Genomic DNA, 10,307 nt, shown 5'->3' on the forward strand with positions numbered 1-10,307 from the left:
ACATCTATTCAAATGGTTTATGAATGGCCATCAAAGGTGACTTGGAAACACGAATTTAAAGAGAGTTTTCATTGCCCAAAAAGTTTTATCCTCTCAAAAGATTAAGAGTTTTTCTGAACTGAAATGTCTTATCCTCTCAAAAAGATTCCTTGGTCAACCACTTGCATATTCAATAAGGAATTTTGATTGATCTTCATTGTACAATCTATCTTTTTTAAGAGAGATTTCTTCTTTTTATTTCTGAAAGGGATTAAGAGATCGTGGGTCTCTTGTTGTAGAGGATTCCTGAACACAAGGGAAGGGTTGTCCCTGTGTGGTTCAGACTTTGTAAAAGGAGTTTTTCAAAGAGAGTGGAAAATCTCAAGTGGGTTGCTTGAGGACTGGACGTAGGCGCGGGAAGTGGCCGAACCAGTATAAATCAAGCTTGCATTCCTCTCTTCCCTTAAACTTCTTTTATTTATTGCTATTTATCTTTTGCTTTAAAGAAGTTTATTTTGAATTGTCTTTTGAGTAATTCATGTTAAGGGTGCATTGTTAATCCAAAAAGAAAGAGTGATAGTTCAATTGGGGAATAGTCTTTGCATCTTAATTCAACCCCCCTTTTTCTTAAGGTAACTGAGGCCATTTGTCCAACATCCTATTCTTGATAACTCACTTCTCTCTAAAAAGACAAAATGAGGTCACATGAACGTCTATATTTTTACTTGAAAACACAGTCAATCAAATGCCTTTTTATTTTTTATTTTGAAACTTATTTTGAAACTTATTTGTTTTGAACTTTACTCGTTGTTTTACGGCACCCCCACCAACGTGCAAGACGAGTAATCTCTGATTTAACAGTCTTAGAAGTCAACACTCGGGAGCGCAGGTCGGTTGAGCAAACAGACCAATGGCTTGCACCCACATTCCAGTGAAAGTTGAATAAGCAAACATGCGTTTGTGAGAGGATGAGGGACAAAGATATCAACTTTATCCATTTCATTTAACATTGTAACTGTGGTTTACAATAATGGCATAAACTTGGAAATCCTGATGAGTCATTAGAGACACCTAACAACAGCCTTCAAAATTGCCCCATGTGTGGCATCTCTTGTCAATGTCAGGATTTACACGCAATTCTCCTCAAACTTCAGCCAGCCCGCATCAATTAGACCTTGCACCTTACGCTTCAGAGCCCTACAATGCTCAATGGAACGCCTCGGGGCTTCTCCGTGACAAGCACACGTTGCGTTCGAGTCGTATTCTCGGAGAAATGGAGGTTGATGAACCTTGGCTAGGGTTATGGCTACCATTGAATTATCAAGTAGATATGGGAGCAAGTCAGCATAGGACACTGGAATTGGGGTGAATTCTACAGGCTTTCTCGCTGCAAAATTCATTTCTTGGTTGGTGTTTTTGGTTTTGCTAAAGGTGGTGTTCGTCATTGGAAGTGCGGTAGACAGACTTTGTGGTTGATTTAGGGATGGCCTTTGTGGATAAATGGGCGGTAGGTAAGGAGAAGGGTTGAGTAATGACATTGTTGGGTTGGTGGGAAACTTGGCCGTACAGGAATGGCAGTCACAGCATGGGTTTCTCCCTCATCGTCACCCTCTTTATTTGCCCCAGTTTTCTCATTCGTCCAAGCAGGATGATTAAATTTGCCTCTTTTCAGATCCACTTCGATCCTTTCACTGGCGAAGACCAAATTTGTAAAACTTGAAGGTGTGTAACCCACCATTTTTTCCATAGTAGAACACCGGTCACGTGTCTACTATCATTGTGATAATCTCTTTCTCTGTTTTTGGGGGTGCTACTTGAGTTGCCAAGTCTCTCCATCTTTGTGCGTATTCTTTGAAAGATTCGTGCCCCCTTTTTGCACACTTTTTGTAGTTACATCCTATCCGGAGCCATATCAGAATTGTACTGACACTGCCTAACGAAGGCAACCATTAGGTCCTTCCAAGAATGGACTCAGGAAGGTTCCTAAGTTAGTATACCAGGTGACAGTTGTCCTAGTAAAACTTTCTTAGGAAAAATATATCAGCAGTTTCTCATCTTTTGCGTATGCCCCCATCTTCCGACAATACATCTTTAAGTGGTTCTTGGAGCAAGTGGTCCCTTTGTACTTGTCAAAGTCCGGCACCTTGAACTTGGGAATGACCATGTTTGGGTATTAGGAACAACTTTTCTAGGTTAGCAAAGGCATAATCTTCGCCTCCTTCAATGGCCCTGAGCCTTTCCTTTAGATGATCCGCCTTTCACTTTTCGGCCATAGCAGGAGGGGCTCTTCCCACCGCAAAATGCAATGGTTGTGGTTGTGGGCGAAACTGAGGGCCCTCCAAAGTGTTTTCAAAGGGTATACCACCAACTGCTTGCCCTTCAGTGGCATACCCGAGCCAAGGCTCGAAGTCAGCTAAATTGTGGTGGGGAATTTCATGTGTCTCCCCCACGGTTTAAGAGACATGTGCATGATCAGTTTGGGGTTGCTGGCTCTCAATGGGTATCGGAGTGGAGTTATTGAGATTTTCATTGAGAGTGTATGACACATTGGGTGGTGTATAGTTGGGAGGCAAGCCATATGATGGGAAGGCGTGCTCGTTTTGAATTTGCACATCATGGGGTCGTCCGTACTTCCCAAATCTTTGCCTACCATATTTGAGGTTGGATGATTCATTTGGTTGAGGCCAGATGGGGGCATCGGGTTCACCTTAGCAACAGCGTTGGTAGCGGCAACTACAACCATATCGACTTCCCTTATCTTTTTCATGCTTATTATGGCCTCCATCATTGTGGCTAATTGCTCTTTCATGGCCTCCATGTCGGCCTTCATCTGGTCTTGCACCTTCTCTACTTCACCCATTACTCTAGCTCTAGCAATGGTTTGGTAGGGGCGTCGTAAAGCGTGTTTTTTTTTCTTTTTTGATAATAATGATTAAGTTCATTTTTATTTTATTTTATTTTATTTATTTATTTTTATTTTCTTTTTCAAGGAAAGAATGCAATGAGCAATGCAACCAATGAAAAGCATGGATGTATGTGAATGATGTACAGTTGAAGTATTGCGAATTTTTACGCAGGATATGGGGTTGAATCAATTTAGATTTTCAACATGGTCCATGACATCTTTGTCAAGGTGAAACTGGAAGTAACAAGGACATCAACAATCCTAAATATGTTTGGCAGTAGACGAAGCAGTGATGTGACTCGATTCATCTTTTGCCCCAATTTTTGCAAGATAGTTACTTCCATACTTCAACTTGACTTGATGAACTTTTTTCGAAAAAGCATGAGCTTGGTTCAACCCCATAACCCAGGGAATGGCAATTTTGATCGCCAATACTTCAACAACATTTCATAGGGATGAAAGACTCGGGAATACGCATACTATGCATGGAGAATGTAATTATCAAATTGAGATGCCCGAAGAAACATCTTTTCTTAGTTAACTATGCATTAGGTACCATGTTCACTCATTTTGTTTTTAAGTGAAACGGGTTTATGATCCCAACATGGTTGGCTCATGGTACCGAATATATGCAACCAAGAATGCATCATGAATTTTCATGTTTCCTTTTTTGTTTTTGTTTTGTAGAGGAAAATGCAAGGCTCATGCATGAGCAAACATGAAAACAAAAGGTATGCAGTTTGTAGAACAAAAAGTATGTTGAACGCATATGCATGATGATGCAATGACTCATGCAAAATGTGAGGCTGGAATATGATAACGGACAAATGCAGTAACGATATGTTCATTATGATGTTATGAAGAGATGCTTATGCGATGCATGATATGAATGCATTTTATGGACACGAGAGCCCGGAAAATTATCTCTTCTTACTTGCACATTTGGGGGCGCAGTGCCCCATGTGTACAATTAAGAAGGTGATATGGACCTTCCGGCTTCCCGTGACAAAGGACGAGACCAACATACAATGCATGCGGGAGTGACTTGATTCGCACTGATTTTTGGAGTAAAAACGTGGGATAAACTCATTTTATTCAGAAAGTTTATAACTAGTCAAGATCTGAGCGACAATACAAACTTCCTAGCGGTTTCTAATCATATGGTCCATTAAGTCTATCATATGCTGACAATAGTTGAGAAGTCCGTGGATCTCCTCGGGGGCGGAGTAGGTGTCCGCCACTGCTTTGGCCTTGGCTAGCAATCGGGAAAGTTCTTGGCTTCCGTTCAAAGTAAGAGCAAATCGGTCCACCCACATTGTTGCCTCTTGATGTAACGAGTCGATCACCCTTCCTCTAGCCTCATTTTCCGCGTACACTTGGGCATACTCGTCCGCCACTCTATGCTTATGGGCCGTGGCTAGACTTAGTTCCTCTTGGTACTTGGTGATAATAGCTAACATTTTGGTCTCTGTCTCGCATAACCGCTGAGACAAACTTCTTTTGGACCTCGAGCAAGCCTCCAATTCATCTTTCAAGATCAAACTGTCTACTCGTAATTGGTCCCTTTCCTCCCTCCGGAGTTTAAGCTCGTTGTTACTACCCCACAAAGCCCCTCGGAACTTGTTCCGGCCGTGCTCTTCCCTACGAGCCCTCTTGGTCTCTTGTTCCAAAGCCTTGGTGGTAGCTATATTTATATCTCTCAGTTCAGCATTCTCCTCTCAGATTTTAAGAGCTGCTGATTTGAACCTTTCTTTGACTGTTTGAGCTTGCTTGAGTTCCGTCCTAAGGGCCTGCACCTCTTCGTCTTCCTCCGGTGCCTCATCTTCCTCCCTCTTAGCAGTTCTCAGACTTGGGAGCCAATCCAAACCTTGCACGTGGGCTTTCAACCACTCACGGTAGCCACCAATGGGCCCATTGTCTCTGAGCTCTTTGTCCTTCTTTTGTACCACCCCCCATGCCTTGCGGACCTTCTGAAGCGTCTCCACGTTGGTCTTATTGAAGCCTCATGAAATGACAGGCGCGAGCCCATCCTCTAGTGGCGCCCCTCTCATAGGGTAGCCAAGTTGTCTTATTGCAAGAATGGGATTGTAGCTGATGCAACCCCTCGTCACCATCAAGGGAACATTTGGAAATCCTCCGCATGAAATAAGAACTCCGGTTCTTCCTTCCTTCCATCGAGGGAACCAGTTGACAGATGCTCCTTCTTTGCTTGCTAAGAGTTGGTCCCAATATGCCCCTCCTTTCTCTGTGCATGAACGGTGACTTTCTAGCGGGTAGACGGGCCTACCTTCTTGGAAAAAAGGGTGTGAAACCAGCCACACATAGAGAGCCAGTGCACAACAAAAAATTCTTGCGTCGCTCTTTTCACATCCCCGGTCGAACGTGTCATACATGGCCAAAATGGCGACGACCGGGCTTTCCTTGCCATGATGAAAGGCGAGGAAAGCGTCAATCACTGCTAGGTCCACTAACCCTTCCATATTCGGAAAGAGGACAACTCCAAAGATCAAAAGCGCCAAGATGTCAATAAAAGAAAGCCCATTCGCCTTGATTTTCCAAGGCCTTTGTCCTTTCCTCCAAACACTTCCTTGATACTCCGACTACCCCATTCCTATTTTGCTTTACCTGGTTCAACTCTTGTGCTGAGATTTTCACTACCTTGGCAACTCTTGCCGTGGAGGGATAAAACCCAGAGAAAGGATATGGCTTCCTTCCTCCCAGTGGGCATCCCAGGATTTCTTCAAACTCTTTCACAGTCGGCACTAGATGGAAGTCCTCGAATGTGAAGCACTTTAGGGGCGGGTCATAATACTGGGAAAGGGATGCAATCGGTTCCATGGAGACTTCTACCCTAGCTAGGTCCCAAATCTTACCATAGGCTTTGCGGAAGGCTTGCTGTTGAAGTTGACCCATTAATTGCCCCAACTCTCGTAAACTAGTGACCTCTAAGCTCTTGATTTTGACTTGATAGAACCTCTTTTTAAGCGAAGGCTTTTGACTTGATCCCATGTTTTACTAAAGTGAAATAAAATCTAGTCTGAATCAAAACTCCGACATCTATCATGGGTGGAATGGATGAATGCATGAAGAAATGCATATGACACAGATGCAATTTACGAATGCGGGGGCCCGAGGAATTGTCTCCTTCTTAGATACAACGTCTAGGGGTAGCAACATGCCCCAACGTATGTATTTAAGAAGGTGACACGGACCCTCCGTTGGTTTGTTTACAGAGGGGATCAAGACAGAACCCGTATGCGATGCATATGCAAAAGGCGCAATGCGGGAATGTACATAGTATGACAATATTCGCTGAACATAAGCAAAAGGGTATATGATACTTATGCATGGCAGTGTGAAAAATGGCACGCAGCGTTTGCTCCGTGCCCCTATTTAAGGGACCTATAAGGGAGAGAGCTAACTAGGCATTTAGTGATAACCCCCAAGGTAGTCATATCTCTCTTGATGGTTTCTAGAGGTATTATCCCCTTCGAAGAACATACAGCAGCAGTAGGGACTACTAGCAACAATATGTTTTCAAAGAGAAAAACTCTAGATGAGGGTTCACTGTAATCAAGCAAGTCGGAGACCTAGCATGATCACAGATTCACCTCCACTCCTTATGTTCCTATGAACCCGGGTATAGGGCCCTTTTTCAACTCACAGTGTGTGCAAATAGTGTTGGTGTTTGTGTGCATCAAATGAATAAGTATTTGCCTTATGCATACATTTTAAAACGCACTAAAAGCAACAAAGAGTTTATATACACAAGAACATAAAAACAAAGGGAAACCAACAAAGGAGAAAGTCATGATAAAACATTTGCACCAGATTAAATGGCCTAACTCTCTAAAAATAGTCCCCAGTGGAGTCGCCAACTGTCGCAACCTACCCTTCGGCGGGAGGGCGACGCGTGACTCGCGGGATGCGTGTTCCACGAAAGGAATACGCGTGGAGTCGCCACCAACGTTTATTTGAGGAAAACGTCGGAAAAACTGGAAAAGACGTGATCTACGAACTTTTAAGTGAAAGGTTCGGGAGTTGTATTTACGCACGGGGAAGGTATTAGCACCCCACACGTCCGTCCCAAGGGACGGCAGCCTTTAATCGAATGTGCAAACATGACTTTGATTTTTTATGTTCCCTTTTTATGTCTTTATATCCTTTATACCCTTTTTATATTTTTACTCTTTTTGTGGTCGACAAGGGTGTTTCCCTTTGCTCCTACGTATTCCTCAATTGCAATGAGGAAATCAGACCTACGTAGTTCTTTCTTATCAAGTGATTTCTTTTTTACTTAAAAGGTGATCATTTTAAGGCGTTGGACCTTGAAAATGATCCATTTTACTTAGTAAGAATTTGAAATGACAAACTTCAAAAACCTATTTTTTATGGACGAGCTTGACTAGGCGAGTTGATTTTAGCCTTAGTTTCACTTTAGTTATTAGTCAATTCAATTAAGAAATGAGAAATCCCAAAGAGAAAACGTCCGATTGATTTTCCGCTTTATTTTACTAAAAGGTATTTTTTTATTATATTAATTTTTACCTCTTTTTTTATTTCCAACGTGGTTACGGCACGACCGAACGGTCGGAATTCATTTTAACCGAAGTTAACGGATAATACAATTCAAATGATCGGTGGAAATTTATTTTATTTTTAGTTTAAGCGAGAAATGACTTAAATAAAATGGCTTAAGCACGTCAAAAGGGGGTATAGAAAGTAAATGAAACGAGAATAAAAATACACGAAACACAATGTGGACCACCACGGGTACATAGAATGAATCGAAAAGCTTGGTTTGAAGTACTTACCCATTGAAGATCGAAGAACGATGAAGAACGAATGAAGAACGTCGAAGAACGATCGAAACCTTCGCGAAATTCCTCACGGAAACATTACGAAAACGATTCGGAAGCACCTCGGCTTGGATTTTCTTCACGGAAACAATTTATCCAAGCAAAATTCGAAAGAGAGAGAAGTGCCTAAGGGGTTGAACCCTTTTTCACTTCACTTCTCCCCCTATTTATAGAAAATTGGGGGAGAAGCTTGCCACCCAGCTCGCCCAAGCGAGCAGGGTTGCTTCCTCCAGAAGCAACAGCCTTCTGGAGGAATCTTCTGGAGGGCCCAAGTGGGCCTGGTTGCTATTTGCACCCCCATTTTTACTAAGTACACCCCCTGCCTTTTTTTTGGTGATTCTTTTTTCGTAAAGTTACGGAAACTTACGAATTTCGTAACGATACTTGTTTTCTTTCCGTAATGTTACGGAACCTTGTGAATTACATAATCATCCCTTTTTTGACTTACGGAATGTTACGGAACCTCACTAATTGTGCAACGATGCTTCCATTTGATTTCCGGTGTGTCACGGAACCTTACGGATTGTGCATCAATATTTTCTTTTGTTTTCCGGCACGTCCCGAAATTTCACAAATTGCCTAATGATGGGTGCCAAGCACCTTACAAGGACCAAACAAAAGTCGCATGTCATCAAGCAAAGGTCCCCGGACGAAATTAGGGTATGACACATAGGATACTTTTAGAGGATGGAGCTAAGCCATGGGAAGAAGTAGTAGAAATTTTTTTGAAGAAGTACTTCCCTAAATCAAAGATAGCTGAAGGAAAGGCAACAATTTCTTCATCTACCCCATTTCTGACAGCCAGTGGGTGAGTCCAGTCCAAGTGGTTCCTAAGAAGACAGGCCTCACAGTGATTAAGAATGAAAGGGACGAGCTTATCCCCACAAGAGTGCAAAACAGCTGGCGAGTCTGCATTGATTATAGGAGGCTGAACCAGGTAACCAGAAAATATCATTTTCCCCTGCCTTTCATTGATCAAATGCTTGAGCGCTTGGCAGGTAAGTCTCATTACTGTTTTCTTGATGATTTTTTTGGTTATTTACAAATTCATATTGCTCCTGAGGATCAAGAAAAGACCATATTCACATGTCTCTTTGGCACTTTTGCCTATAGAAGGATGCCCTTTGGCCTATGCAACACCCCTGGTACCTTTCAGCGGTGTATGCTTAGCATTTTCAGTTATTTTTTAGAGACTTGCATAGAGGTGTTTATGGATGATTTTACTGTTTATGGTTCATCTTTTGATACATGTTTGGATAGTCTGGATAGAGTTCTTAGTAGATGCATTGAAACTAACCTTGTGCTGAATTTTGAAAAATGTCACTTCATGGTAGAACAAGGTATAGTTTTAAGGCATATAATTTCCAGTAGGGGCATAGAGGTAGACCCTAACAAAATAGATGTTATTTCACAATTGCCTTACCCCTCTTGCGTGCGAGAGGTTCGTTCTTTTCTTGGTCATGCAGGGTTTTATAGGCATTTTATCAAGGATTTTAGCAAAGTGGCACTTCCACTATCCAATCTGCTGCAAAAGGAAGTGGAGTTTGATTTCGATGATCGGTGCAAAGAGGCTTTTGATTGCCTCAAGCGTGCGGTGACTACCACCCCTATCATTCAGGCACCTGATTGGACAGCCCCATTTGAGCTAATGTACGATGCATCCAATTATGCATTGGGGGCTGTCCTTGCTCAAAAGATTGATAAGCTGCCTCGGGTGATCTACTACGCTTCCAGAATCTTGGATGCTGCTCAAGCAAATTACACTACCACAGAGAAGGAGCTATTAGCGATAGTTTTTGCTCTTGAAAAATTTTGTTCATATTTGCTTGGTACTCGTGTTATTGTTTATACTGACCATGCAGCTCTAAAGTACCTATTGAAGAAGGCTGAATCAAAGCCTAGATTGATCAGGTGGATGCTTTGGCTCCAAGAGTTTGATTTGGAGATCCGTGATCGGAGTGGTGCACAGAACCTCATGGCTGATCACCTGAGTAGGATTGAGCGTGAGTCTGAGGACACACCCATTCAGGATGATTTTCCGGATGACCATTTGTACATTCTGTATAGTATTTATGATTCCTTCCCCACTCCTTGGTTTGCTAATATTGTGAATTATTTGGTTGCTTCTGTTTTTCCTCCCTTAGCATCTAAAGCTCAAAATGATAAAATTAAGAGCGATGCTAAGCATTATATTTGGGATGACCCCTATTTGTGGAAGTTGTGCAGTGACCAGGTTATTAGGAGATGCATTCCAGACCACGAGATTGACTTAGTCCTGCAATTCTGTCATTCTTCCGCACCAGGTGGTCATCTTGGCATACAGAGGACAGCTCGCAAGGTGCTTGACTGCGGTTTCTATTGGCCCACCATCTTCAAGGATGCGTGGAGAATCTGTAGCACTTGTGAGTCTTGTCAGAGAGCAAGCGGCTCACCTTCATGGAGATAGCAAATGCCTCAAAAACCCATGTTATTCTGTGAGGTGTTTGATGTCTGGGGTATAGATTTTATGGGGCCTTTCCCTGTCTCTTTTGGTTTTGTTTATATTCTCCTTGCTGTTGATTATG

The sequence above is a fragment of the Glycine max genome, chromosome 16 (genome assembly GCF_000004515.6).
Source record: "Glycine max cultivar Williams 82 chromosome 16, Glycine_max_v4.0, whole genome shotgun sequence".
Lineage (NCBI taxonomy): Eukaryota > Viridiplantae > Streptophyta > Magnoliopsida > Fabales > Fabaceae > Glycine > Glycine max.